Below are 14,240 nucleotides of genomic sequence, written 5' to 3'. Positions count from 1 at the left end.
GGCAGGGATGCTCATGAGCTAGGAGTGCTCATTATGACTGTCCAAGTCTTCCTGAGCTGGCCAGGACTGTGCCTCAGCTTAATGGTCAGTTGTTAACCCCGTGAGAAGCACCACGCAGAAGCTTGTTCATCTTCACTCTCCTGAAAGTGCTGGGTCCTGTATTATCCCCACTTTGCAGGTGAATAAACCAAGACAGAGGTGGAGTGATTTGCCCAGGGGCACACAGAAGCCAACCAGGCAGAGACAGGTTCTATGTGCCTCCCCCTGCTTCTCTCTCCCTTTTCACTCCCTTCACAAAATCGCCCAATGGGGGTGGCAGGTTCCAGGTAGGGGTGGTTTATTCCTGAGACAAGCCACGGTGGCATCTCATTAAACCTGGCACTGCAGGTAGAAGGCCAAAGAGCAGATAGGCCAGAAAAGTGGCCTATCACTTGTCAGGAGTGCTGACAAGCCATTCCTACACCTGTGGAGACTTTGGGGACTTTGACAACACAGGAACTGGCTTCAAGAGCTGTAAATAAGTTGGCTCAATATCTTGATTTGTCGGCCTGGTCAAACCTGAAAGGTCACGTGGCCTTTCCCAAAGTCTTAATTTGCTTAAATAAGAGTGAAACCTTTGGGTGTAATTTCCAGAGAAAGTCCTGTCTTATGACGTGAGAAGCCATGCCAGAAAAGTCAGGAAGACAAAACCCTTTCTCTCCAGGTTGATCAACTCCATGGAAAAACCACGCATTAACGAAACCTGGGACAATGGGGCAAATGCTTGCCATCGATGCCAGCTTTAAATACCTTCTCCTCTCAGTTATAATGCGCCGCTTCTGCTGACTGGGCAGGACTTAAGGCCAGGCAGGCTACAGCTTTCTCTTTTAAACACCCTCTTAAGCCATTAGCTTAGGCCCCTCTGGAAAGCCTGCCTGCCTGCCTGCCTGCCTTTTGATTACATAATACATCAAACTTATCTGGGGTGCCCTTTTCCTTGGGCAGGTGGGTAGTTTCGTTTCCCAGAATGCTTTCTGCTTATGAGAAGGCTACAAAACAAGGCCCTACACAGGGCTCAGGGCCAGGCAGAATGAGTGGACATTAGAGACTGTTTACTTTACTTTAGCTCAGAACAGTAGCTGTACTAATCTGATTCAGACCTGTTTTGCTAATGAACTTATTCCCCACCTTGGTATTTTCTAAAAGTCAAGATATAATTAACATAACACAAAATTTGCTCACTTAAAGCATCAGTGGTGTTTAGTATATTCTTCATGATGCACAACCATTAGTAACTTCTAATTCTAGAACATTTCCATCACCCTAAAAAGAGATTCTCCCTATTAGCACCCCTCTCAGTTCCCCTCATCCTCCATCCCCTGGTAACCTCTAATCTGCTTTCTATCTCTCTAGATTTGCCCTTTCTGATTATTTCATATATAAATGGTGCCTGATTTGCAGTGGTTCACATTTTCTATTTCAATGATGGTTTGAAACTGACACATGTTCAATAGAAATCAAAAATCAAATTTTTAGTTTTGATTTGAGTTTTAATCTTTTTCCAGGCTGGCAAATACGCTATAATACACTATATATAAATACACTATAATTTATTGCTAAGCTACAATGTTCAGCAAGTTAGGTACATGAAGTGCATTTTTTATTTATCAGGACCCAATCCCATCACAAGTTGAGGAGCAAGTGTAAGTGAAATCGTGCAATGTGGTCTTTTGTGTCAGGCTTCTTGACATACCATAATGTTTTAAATTCATCCATGTTACATTATAATGCTTCATGCCTTCTTATGGATGAATATTATTCTATAGCATGGATATGCCACTTGAACATATATACTGCTCAACATTTGGGTGTTTAGGCCTGTCTGAATAACGCTGTTTTGGACATTCACGTACACGTTGTCTAGACATATACCCTCAATTATCCTGGGCATATTCTCAGGAGTGCAATTGCTGGGTCATATGTAATTCTATGCTAAGGGGCTGCAAGACTCTCTTCCCCAGCGGCCACACAATTTTACACTCCTAGTAGCAGTGTGCAAGTGACAGAGTGTGCCAGTTCCTCCACATCCTTACCAACACTTACTTTCCGTTGTGTTCTGTTTCCTAGTGAGTGACAGAGTCATTGCGGCTTTGCTAATGGTCTTTAAAGGAAACACATTAACTTCCCTAGAATTCTAGACACCTTGTGAGCACTGCTTTGAAAGCTGAAGCCTTTGGTGGTGGTAGTGACAGTGATGATGAGAGCAGTGAACACTTTCTAAAGGACACTTTGTGACAGGCTCAATAAATTAGTTCTCTGATCTTGAAGTGACTGCCAAGTGTGGCAGCATATGCCTGTAATCCCAGAGATTCAGGAGGCTGAGGCAGGAGGATTCCAAGTTCCAGGCTGGCCTGGGCACTTAGCAAGGCGCTAGTTCAAAATAAAATTATTTTAAAAGGATTGGAGATGTGGCTCAATGGTTAAGCATTCCTGGGTTCAAAACACAGTAGGTGGGGAGAAGTCAATGTGAAGAATTCTCATTCTTTAAAAGCTATATATAAAATGCATTTTACTATGTAAAATATGTTAAAGTGCGGTTTCGAATCTGAATGATTCAAATTCACACCATGTCTGAGCATGTCCAATGGCCAACACTGCTCTCCTACCGTGCCCCAGGCACCCTGCTGAACACCTTGACTGTTCATGTTCTGCAAACATTGATCGCTATTATTAACATTATTTAAAAAGCCACAGACGATAGTGTGCACCTGTCATTGCAGCACTCGGGAGACTGAGGGAGGAGGATTGCTTGAGACCTGGGAGTTCAAGACCAGCCTGGGCAACACAGCAGGTCCCCTTCTCTAAATGAATGAATGAATAAGTAAATAAATAAGTAAAAGTGTCTGGGTGTAGAGTAAGTGCTTAACATGAGCAAGGCCAAGGCTGATCCCCAGCACTGACGGGAAAAACTAAAAAGTACATGAACTATGATTGTTACCTACATGAAAAGAAATCTAAAATAACTATAATTGCTGTTTGTTTTGTTTTGTTTTGTTTTAATAACTGCCTCTCCTAAGTTTCCCCTTTTGAGAGGAGACTCTGTGGAAGATGGAGCCCTGGAAAATTCTCCTGCCTGGACTTATACCATCTTGATCCTGATATCTCATTTCAGGGGCTGTTAAATCATAACCTTTTGTTCCTTGTGAAAGCAATATGCTGACACCCTCAGGTTTGCTATCCTTAGACGCTTCAGATCTGGAAATGCCAGCTTTGCTTTATTACAGGGGAGGGGAAATAAAATAAGCCTTTTTAAATTACAAACTTAAATTCCATGTATGGCTAGTGTGCATGGATACAGCTTACATGAAACTCATGTGCTTATAAAGACAAACAGAAACTTCTGACTGCTCCCAGAATATAACAGAGCATCCAGTTTCTCCCTGAAGTGGGAGAACAAAATGGGGCACGGCTCATCAAAGTCAAGAACACCCCCTTCTCTCTCTGCATTTCCTACTGTGCACACCAGTGGCTTCCACAGGAGGCAATGTTTGAAATGGCTTGTGTGTTAGAGTCTACGCTAAATAAAAGACATTCTTGGGATAGTTGAGGATATTTGAATATGGAGTTAATGTCAGATGATACTGGAGATTTTTCTATGTGTGATATTTTTCACGGTTCAGACAGTGAGTCCTCACTCTTAGGAGACGTGGGTGGTGAGATATGTGAGACACTTTTTTTCCCCTAAATATGAACTTAATTTTCTTAATGGACATAAAAATTGAACATATTGACAGGGCACTGAGGTTTCAGCATTTGCTTACATTGCATAATGTTTGATGTTCGATAAGCATATCTATCCCCTGAAACATTTATCATTACTTTGTGGCGAAGCATTTGATATCTTTTCTTGTAGCTTTTTTTGAAATACACAGTATAGGATTGTTATCTCTGGCGACCCTACTGTGCAGTGGAACACAGAACTTATTTCTCCTATGCAACCAGCCAAAACTAACCAAACTAACCAGCCAATCACGTATGTACATATGTACGGTACTGGGGATTGCATTCTTACACTGAGCCACATTCCGTCCTTTTTGTGTTTTTAAGACAGGGACTCACTCAGTTGCTCAGGGCCTCACTGAGTTGCTGAGGCTGGCCTTGAGTTTGCGCTACTGCTTCTGGCTTCAACTATTTAAATTTATTGAGGACATGATCAGGACTGACATCTACCTAGAATGCCTGTGATCAGTCTTCTGCCCTCTGGGAACAAGCACTGTACTCTCCATTCCTTCTAGGAGCGCAGCATACTTTCAAATGGCTCATCACATACAGATGAAGCAATAAGAAAGACAGTGTGCACTGTAAAGTAAGGTTGTCCATTATATTTCTAAACTATTTTTGTGTATGTATGGATTGCTGGGATTGAACCCAGGGCCTTGTGCGTACGAGGCAAGCAATCTACCAGTTGAGCTATATCCCCAGTCCTCTATGTATTTTTAAAAGTTTTCCCTAATTAGGAGCTGGGGTTGTGGCTCAGCGGAAGCGCACTTGCCTGGCATGTGTGAGACACTGGGATCAATTCTCAGCACCACATATAAATAAATGAACAAAATAAAGGCCCATCAACGTCCAAAAAAAAAAAAAAAGGTTTTCCTAATTAAAATTTTTGTGAATGGGGAAAAATTCCAGGAAAAAGAAAAAAAAAACAAAAAAACTAACCAAACTAACCAGCCAACCACATATGTATATATTTATGGTACTGGGGATTGCATTTTATCACTGAGCCACATCCCCGACCTTTTTTTTTAGTTGTTGATAGACCTTTAATTTATTTTTTAATTTATATGTGGTGCTGAGAATCAAACCCAGTGCCTCACACATGCCAGGCAAGTGTGCTAATGCTGAGCCATAGCCCCAGGCCCATCCCCGCCCTTTTTGTGTTTTATTTTGAGACAGGGTCTTGCTCAGTTGCTGAGCCTGGACTTGAGTTTGCACTACCACTTCTGGCTCCATCTGTTTGTTTATTGAGGACATGATGGGGACTGACATCCACCTGGCATGCACTGACACAGCTGCACCAATGGCTGAAAATAGAAGATGTCACTGGTTGCTTGCTTGGTGAGCCGCCTCTACTCTGAGTCTCCGGGGGTCCCGCCCCCATGCCAACACTACCCTCTAGCTACTGCCCAGGACCTCAGGACCTGGCATCCACTTTGCCTACAAGAGGTCCATGCTATTCTGGTCATTGTTAAAAATTTGTAATATCACTCAAACATTCTTAACTACAGGCCACATGCCACCAGCCATCCCTTCCACTTTAGGAAGGTCCAGCATCTCTCCTTTGGGCCAACTGTCAACATGTTCCCCATAAATAAGAACAAGAAGGACTCTGTAGCTTAGAGATTAAGAAGTGCTCAGGCTGACATGGATTTTATCCCAGTTCTGCCAACTCCTAGCTATGTGACCCTCAGGCAACTACCTCACCTCTTTGGAATTCAATGTACTTCACCACAAATGAAGATAATATATCAATTCTTCTATAATGCTTGTTTGGAAAATATATATTTCTTCTAACATGAGTGATATATTAGAGAACAATTTAAGCATAACTCAAATGTCTAGTTTGCTCATGTGTGAGATTTTGTCTGTAAGAAATACTAAGTGAATTCAGAAAATTATACCCGGCTCAGAGGTACAAATGCACAAAAGACATGCATCTTCTGGCAGACTCAGTTTACCACGTGTGTGATACCTATCCACATCTGGCATCCAGATGACCATTATTCCCCCACTGTACATTAACAAGCTAAAACCCTACTGAGATGCCCACAAGCAACATTGTTTTCTTCTAATGTATGTCACATTGAAGTTGTTGTTTTTGTTTGCTTTTTGAAGAGACAGGATCTCAGTGCCATGGGAGTGAATGCCTGTAATTCCAGCAACTAGGGAGGCTGAGGCAGTAGGATCACAAATTCTAGGCCAGCCTCTGCAATCTAGAGAGGTCTTGTTCAAAATAAAAAGCAAAACACAAAGGGCTGGGTTATGATTAGTGATAGAGTGCCCCTGGGCTCAATCTTCAGTACTGGTTTAAAAGAGAGAGGGGGGGGGGGGGGAGGCAGACAGACAATGTCTGAGATGTTGCCTAGGCTGGCTTAGAATTCCTGGGCTTAAGTGATCCTCCTGCCTTAGCCTGCCACATAGCTGGTGTGTGTAGAACTCTCAGTATTGTTCCTCTGACCCCGTTGTCCTATAAGCCTAACAGTTTGTGCTGAACAGTTTTCCATAACATGGTTATTTTTTAGAGAGGCTTGTGTCACGTTTCAGTAGGACTACAGTTCCTATCTCACAGGAGATGGGATAAGGCAAATATAAGATCTACATACAGCCCAGGGACAGTGGCACATTCCTGTAATACCAGCTACCAGGGAGGCTGAGGCAGGATGATTACAAGTTTCAGGCCAGTGTGGGAAACTTAGGGAGACCCTTCTACCAAAAAAAAAAAAAAAAAAAGATATGTGTACAATTGAAGGTTAGCTCAGGTTAGCCCAGAACCAGGCCCATCGTAAACACTGAATGAACAACAGTCAATTACTGGTCTGCCACTCACGGCAGACAGAACTTGGTGTATTTAAAATGCTCAGTGAACATTTATTGAATGTGCCTTATGAGGTCTATGGCTTAGTAATCTCAGTGGACCAATTAAAGAGAAACACTCTTCTCTCCCAAGAGGCTACGGAGGGGCAGTGACTGTCCAAAAGGCAATTTGGAGATAAAACCTCTTTTTTTTTTTGGAGGTACTGGGGATTGAAGCCAGGACTTTGTGCCTTATAGGCAAGTGCTACATCCCCAGCCCAAAGTTTCAAAGGTGCCTCACCCTTCCATGCATGAAATGAGGAGGTCCAGCATCATTAAAGACAATGACCCTGTCAGCAAGGATCCTGCCAGAGTGGGTGGTACACAAGGCAATGACATAGAACACGGGTCATCACTGGGTTACATGGAGTCAACTTTTTTTTTTAAATCAAAGAACATTTTTTAAAAATAATATATATATAGTTTTAGATGAACACAATATCTTTATTTATTTATTTTTATGTGGTGCCGAGGATCGAACCCTGTGCCTCACATATATGAGGTAAGCCCTCTACAGCCCCAGCCTACATGGGGTCAACTTTTGAGAGGAGAGGAACCTAGATCCTATTTCCTTACCTCAGGGCTACAGTATTCTGTGGTTAGGAGCTCAGGTCAGAGATCAGATGATCTGAGTTCAAATTCCAGCTCCCCTTATCAATTAAACCACCTCAGCATGTGACTTTGCTCCTTTACCTCTGTTTCCTCATCTGTAGAAGGAACAGTGACAGACCCTGTTTCCTAAGGGGATGGGATGAAAGGTAAAGGGCAAACCCTTAATACTGTGTCAGACACAGAATAAAAGCTCAATGAACATTGGTTGCTTACTCTGGGGCTGGAGAAGAAAATGAGACAGATTCAAAGCAGGAAATCAAAGGTTTATAGAGCAGAAAGAAAAAGTCTGATTTAGCTATGACTGAGCAAGGACACTGTGGGCAGAAGTAATTTCCATCAACCATCCATCCCAAATACTTTTTGACATAAGACCCTGCACTGAGCCGTGTCCATTGAAGAAATAAGCCTTATTGTTCTGGTCTCCTGAGCATAATTTCCAAAACACCCAGAGCCTCCTCCGCTGGAGGGGAAAGAGCCCTGTCCAGCCAGGAGGGTGCATCAGTCCAATGGACTCCTCCGCACCACTTCCTCTTGGTGGAAGCTAGTGGACAAATGGCATTTATCTGTCCTTCAAAAGAGAACATCTGACCCAGAAACAAGCTGCCCAGCTTCCACTTGGTTTCCTACTGTGAACCCATGGAGTCTACAAGGCCTCAGCCACACTGGGCCACCTCTTCCTCAGCACACGGCACTTGTTCCTATAGAAGGTTCCTGACTCTTGCTGGTCACTCAGTTAAGAATCCCCTTCACGGCGTCCTCCCCTCTTTCCACCACGGGTGTAGATTCTACCATTTTGTGGGGGGTTTTGGTGCTGGTACAGGCGTGCTAAGTTCCCAACCCGACCATTGAACTACACCCCCTAGAGCCCCCACTCTAGGTTTTTTGTTTTTAAAAAACAGATGAGCAAGGCACAGTGGCACATGCTTGTGATGCCAGCTACTTGGAAGGCTGATGCATGAGAATCACAAATTTGAGGCCAACTTCAACAATTTAGAGAGACCCTGTCTCAAAATGAAATAAAAAGGGACTCGAGATTTAGCTTAGTGGAAAAATACCTCTGGGTTCATTCCCCAGTCTCAAAAAAAGAAAAAAAATTTTAGAATTACAGGAAATTAAAAGCTCTTTGGAGAAGCAGGATCCTGACTCTTCCACTAACACTTAACACAAGGAAACCCAAATCCACAACTGATCCTATATCCTTCTTTGCATTGGCTTGGTGGGAATGTCAGAGTCAAATTTGTCATCTGCTTTTAGCAGGGATCTAGGTCTGTGGCAATCATTTTGTTACCCCTACCCCATCTTTAGCTTAACTTTAATCTTTCCTTTCACTTTGTCCATTTCCTTTATATCTGAGATAGATAAGTGTGTAGATATTATCTGGCCACCTAAATATTATATTTAAAATTATATTTGCATGGTGGTATATACCTGTAATCCCAGCTACTCAGGAGGCTGAGGTAAGAGGATGGTGAGTTCAAAGTCAGCCTCAGCAAAAGCGAGGCACTAAGCAACTCAGTGAGACCCTGTCTCTAAATACAAAAAGGGGCTGAGGATGTGCCTTAGTGGTTAAGTACCCCTGAGTTCAATCCTCAGTATATATATATATATATATATATGTTTAAAATTCTTCTTTGAAGTTAGGAATAATCAAAGTAAAAAAATAGATCAACAGACAGATTCTTAATGAAGTCCTAAAAAAGGAATGTTGTTTTAGAAAGTCTTGGCTACAGGGGAAAGAGTATCTCCCTTTCTGGGGGACCTCCAGGTTCCCATTATGGGAACATCTTGCTCTAGAATAGGACAGGGATGGTTAGGTTCATCAGGTTCAATCATAAAAAAGGATAAAATGGCCTCAAGACTTTCAAAGTAGCAGATTTCCTTGTCATGGTGGACCATGAGCTAAATCAACCTCTCCGGGCCTCAGTTTCCTTGTCAAAAATAGGGTCTGAGGGCTGAAGATATAGCTCAGTGGTAAAGTACACCTGGATTCAATCCCCATTACCAAAACAGTAAAAATTAATAAGACTAGGGATGTAGCTCAGTGATAAAGTGCCCCTGGGTTCAATCCCCAGTACCAAAAATAAAATAACAAGAAAAGACAGAGCAACTGAGGAATCCTTGGCTTTATGACTAATTGCCTGTTCTAAAATTTCAGGAGTGTATTTATCATCAAGTATCTGAAATGCCTTATAAGTGCGCTGGATCTGTTATCAAATCCCAGATAGATTAATCATAAACCAACCTCCCCACCAAATAGAAAGGCAACCTCACTTCTAGTCCACAGCAAGGAAAGTCCCGAAAGTTCTTAGTTGGCTCTACCTAAAACTGAAACTGCAGCTGTCTTATCTCTATGTTGGATCTGTTTTCTATTCAGCTTGAGTTTCATGCTGGCTTCTCCAGGACAACAGCAGGGCTTAATGGTTCATTTTAATACTGGGCTGGGCAACTCATAAACTAGGGAGCTGTTTGCAGACTCATAAATGACACCTCAGACCATAGCCAAGTGTGTTAACTTGTCAAATCATCCAAGCTACCCTCCCAGCTCCAGCAGCTTGGATTACTGAAGTTCTTGAATATAGTAGGTGCCCAATAATGACTACATGAATGGAAGGATAAATAATGGGGGGAATGACGTACAGATATATAGAGGAACAGGGTCCCTTGGCTGCTAAGCTGTCCTCTCCAAATACACTGGAACTTTGTCACACATTTAGCATATTTTGCTTACTTATATTTGGTTCTTCAAGAAAACACGAGGAGCTGGGCACTGATGGTGCATGCCTGTAATCCTGGTGACTTAGGAGGCTAAGGCACGAGGATTGCTCATCAAAGCTAGCCTCAGCAATTTAGCAAGGCCCTAAGCAATTTAGTGAGACCCTGTCTCAAAATAAAAAATAAAAAGGACTGGCAATGTGGTTCAGCAGCTAAGCGGCCCTGGGTTCAATCCCTGGTTTAAAAACAAACAAAAGAACACATGAGGAAGAGGCCAGGAGCAGCTCAATGTCTAGCTGCTTACCTAGCACACACCAAGCCCCACCCTTGCTAATAAAAAGAATACACTGACGTTGGGGGGGGGAGCTGGGGTTGTTGGAACGCTCATCTGGCACAAGAGGCACTGGGTTCCATCCTCAGCACCACATAAAACAATTAATAAACAAAATAAAGGTATTGTATCCAACTACAACTAAAAATACATATATATATAACATGGGAGTTAGGTCCCTAGACCTAGACCTAGTAACTCCATTTTGGTTCTGAGACTCTGGACAGAAACTTATAAACTGCCAAGAAAAAGAAACTTAAGATACTCTGTTCCCATAACCATCCCCCATAAGGTCCCTACAAAGAAAAATCTGTTGTTAGCCAGCCACCTGCACCCAAGGTCAATTTTAGCCTGCTGCGCCTGGCAGAAGGGCAGCCTGGCAGACACTCTGTCAATAAACCTGTGCTTGAACTCAAGAGATGTGTCTCTCTTAGATATTTGTACCAGCTACCCTAACAATGGGGAGTCTCAATTTCCTTTCATCTTTTGCCTTGAAGGATTCATTCCCATTTTAGACTGGTCATTTTGCCCAGGGCCAAGCCTTGACATCTTTGGGGGAGATTTGCATTCTTCAGAAAAACTGAGCCTTGTAGTGCCTTTGCTCCAAAGCACACGCACGCACGCCGCACACACACACCCCTATACAACTTTCAGCTTCATATTCCTGCCTTCTCCTCAGTGCAAAGAATCACCCGGGGAGTGTGTTTTAAACAAAACATCAAGTACCCCAGTTCCCCCTGAGATTTCCTGACTCAATCTCTGGGAGGGAAGGCCCCTCAAAGTATGCATTTTAAAGCCTTGGGTGGATCACACTCTATCCCAGGTTTAGGAACTGCTGCTCTGGTCTGGTTTGTCTTTCAAACGGGATCCAAGAACTCCAATCCAAGCATAAGACTTAACCCTAACCCTAAATCCTAAACCCTAAACCCTAAACCCTAACCCCTAACCCTAGAATCCTAGAACCGACCCTAGATTTATAAATCAGAATGAAGAATTGGACAAAGCGATGGCCATTGGTTTTAATTAGTTACTAAAGTGTGTGTGTGTGTGTGTGTGTGATGTTGAGGAATTGAACTCGGGAGTTTTCTACCACTAAACTACATTCCCAGCCCTTTTTATTTTTTATGAGGCAGAATCTTGCTAAATTGCTGAGATTATAGGCTAACAGGGTTAAGGTACATTAAAGTTAGACAATTGCTTCCCAGAATGACAGGGTAGAAATATTAGGCTAAAGGTCCCAAAACAGTTGCTAATTAACTAATCAGCATTTCAAAAGGAGCCAAAAGGGAAGGGCAGGTGGCTTTCCCTTCCCTCCTCCACTTCCAGGTCCCACTATCTTCATTGTCTCTCCTTGCTCCTCCAGCCACTTAAGGACCCTCAGCAATGCCAGTGGTTCCCCTCTTTAACCCTCAGTCTCTCTACATGGGAATGAGGGTGGAGTCAAAGGACTGTGGCAACTAAGGAATTCGAGGTGAACTCCTACCCCAAGACCCCTGGTGTGGTTTTCCCTGCTGTGTTTGGCTTTTGGACCCCAGGAGGACCACCAAAAACTCTACTTAATCTGCTGATGGTTCTAGACCTCCCCCATTTCACTCCCCACTGTAATGTAGATTCTATTCAGGGAATGGGGGTTGGGGATTTTCACTGACTTCTTCCCCTGGGGCCTGGGAAACACTGTAGGTGGGGCATAGGGTGGGATCCAAAAGGGTGATTTGAAGTTTTGGCTTCAGAGCCAGATGGTGCTAAGTACTAAATACAGTAGTAGCTCTCACTATGATTTCCACCCCCTCAATGTAAAAAGCAGAGGAAGGGACCACTGTAAGCTGCTTTCTACATTTTTGGGGGGGGGGGGTGGAGGCAATGGGAAGAACAACAAAACTTGTAAAGCTCACATTACTGTTCAAAAGGATACCAGAAAGATGGCAACCAAATGTGCATGAGTGTGTGTGTGTGTGTGTGTGTGTGTGTTGAGAAGAGGAAGGGCAAATCTGGGGAAAAAAAATAAAGGAGTTTTAGGAATCTGGCTTTCTCTTCACTCATTGTACTGCTCTCAAAAGTCCCCCAAAATGGAGATAGTCCATCCTGTCCCTGGGGACTCTGCTGTCACATCTCAGGCCTTATCAACTACTCATTGAATAGTGCCAACAACACACCGACACACCAGGCACTGTGCTAGGATGAGAAGACCACTGATCCCTAAACAGGAGAGGGACAGAGGGTAGGAAGTGTCCTGACTCAGCCCCTTGGGGAAGCCAGACGGGCAGCACAAGGAAGGACTGCTAGCAAGCACAGAATGTGCCAACAGGAGGCAGGGGCCCCACCTTGGGACAAGTGGATCAGGGAGAGGGCCCTCTGCTCAGCTGGGACCCTGAGCAGTCAGGAGCCAGTGTTCAAACTATTAACCATCAAACTCCACCATCCACTGGGAGATGAGAAGGGAGGGGAAAGACAAAGTCCTTGTAATGAAAGCAAGCCTATCTAAGCAAGGTGCTGTCCCCCTCCTTTCTCTTGCCACCTCCTGCCCCTGGATGACCCAAGTCCATGCACACTGGCCTTCCAGCTCTACTTTTTAGAGGCTATGCCCTGACTGTTTGGTCTAGAATACTCTTCACTCTAAAGCCATGTGGTCTAATCCTTCCCCTCTCCTGGGTCTTTGTTCAAAGGGTCCCATCAGTGAGGCCTTCTCAGAAGACTCCAATGCTCCCCAGCAATTCCTCAGCAGATTCATTTTTCCCAAACATTTGTTACCAACACCCTAAATGTTTTACACATTACTGCCTGTTCTCTGGAACAGGTTAGAATACAAACTCCAGCACAGGGTTCTCTGCTGTCTTCCCAGCCTCACAACACGGCTGGGCCTATACAGCTCTCCATCATCACTGAATGAATGAATACACCTTGGACAGTGCAGCCCACTCTGGATGGGGGCAGCCCCAGGGCAGGGAGAGGGAAAGGACCTGCCACTCCAGTTCTCCAGGTTCTCTAGGCTTGCTCATATCCCTGCCAACAAGCCCCACCCAAACAGCCACATTAGTGACCTCATTAGGTCTATCAGACCTGAGGTCAGAAGTGAAGGGCAAAAGGTAAGGAGGAAGTGTCCCCCCAGCCCCCTCACTTCCTGTGGTGATTCCATAGTCTGAATGCCCCTTTCACCTAAAGTACTGAGTCAGTACCTAAACACTCCCTTTTCATATTCCTGGCCTCCAGAATCTGCATGAGGTCCCTCCCTTCTGCCTTGGCTTATAGCATCCCCCTCTCCACCAACAACAGAGGCTGCCTCCTCCCCTTGCTGGCTCACAAGGCACCCCACACCCCAGGCCCAGCTGCTGCCTCCCCTCAGAGGCTTGCCAGCTGCTGCAGCCCACACAGGTCTCACCCCACCTGGATTCTGAATGTGCCTATTGTCTGATAACTTGGCGGCTCAGCATTTTCTACCACCCAGAACAATCTCTAACCCCCTGGGACAAGGGAAGGCTTGTTGTGATGGACACAAAGCACACAGTAGGCACTCAGTTGTTGTGCTAAAAAGAAAGCCCTTGTGGTAGTCTGTGGTGTGAAATGTGTTTCTCAGGTGAAAGAAAAATGAGGGGAAAGTTCTACAGATTGGCAGACTTTTTTTCCAGGTCATGTTGTAAAGGAGGGGCAGGAGACTGGTTCATGACCAATTCATATTTCCATTTATGGAAAATTTCAAGTAAAAAAGAAAAAAAAAACCCTACAAATTCTATAAGTGCACAGGAAAATGTCACAGGATTCACACTGAATTGTTAACATAGGCCAGCTGAGCCGGCATTTTGGAAAGCACTTGAATTTTCTATTTCCGATCATTATTCAGGCTTTAGTGATCATATACATTCCTCCACCATGTTGCCCAGGCTGACTTTGAACTCCTGATCTTCCTGCCTCAGCCTGCCAGCAGCTGGGAGTAGAGATGAAAGTCACTGCCCCTGGCTACCATGATTCAGGTTTCACT

The 14,240-nt window shown here is 44.0% G+C and overlaps 1 protein-coding gene across 1 annotated transcript in view; it reads right to left on the bottom strand.

The window, feature by feature from the left end:
• Window positions 1-14,240, bottom strand: part of Cdh1 (cadherin 1) — a 75,202-nt gene that overhangs the window by 43,941 nt on the left and 17,021 nt on the right. The window lies entirely within an intron of this gene.

Source organism: Ictidomys tridecemlineatus, chromosome 15, assembly GCF_052094955.1.
Source record: "Ictidomys tridecemlineatus isolate mIctTri1 chromosome 15, mIctTri1.hap1, whole genome shotgun sequence".
Taxonomy (NCBI): Eukaryota; Metazoa; Chordata; class Mammalia; order Rodentia; family Sciuridae; genus Ictidomys; species Ictidomys tridecemlineatus.
This window is presented reverse-complemented; position numbering and strand designations above follow the sequence as displayed.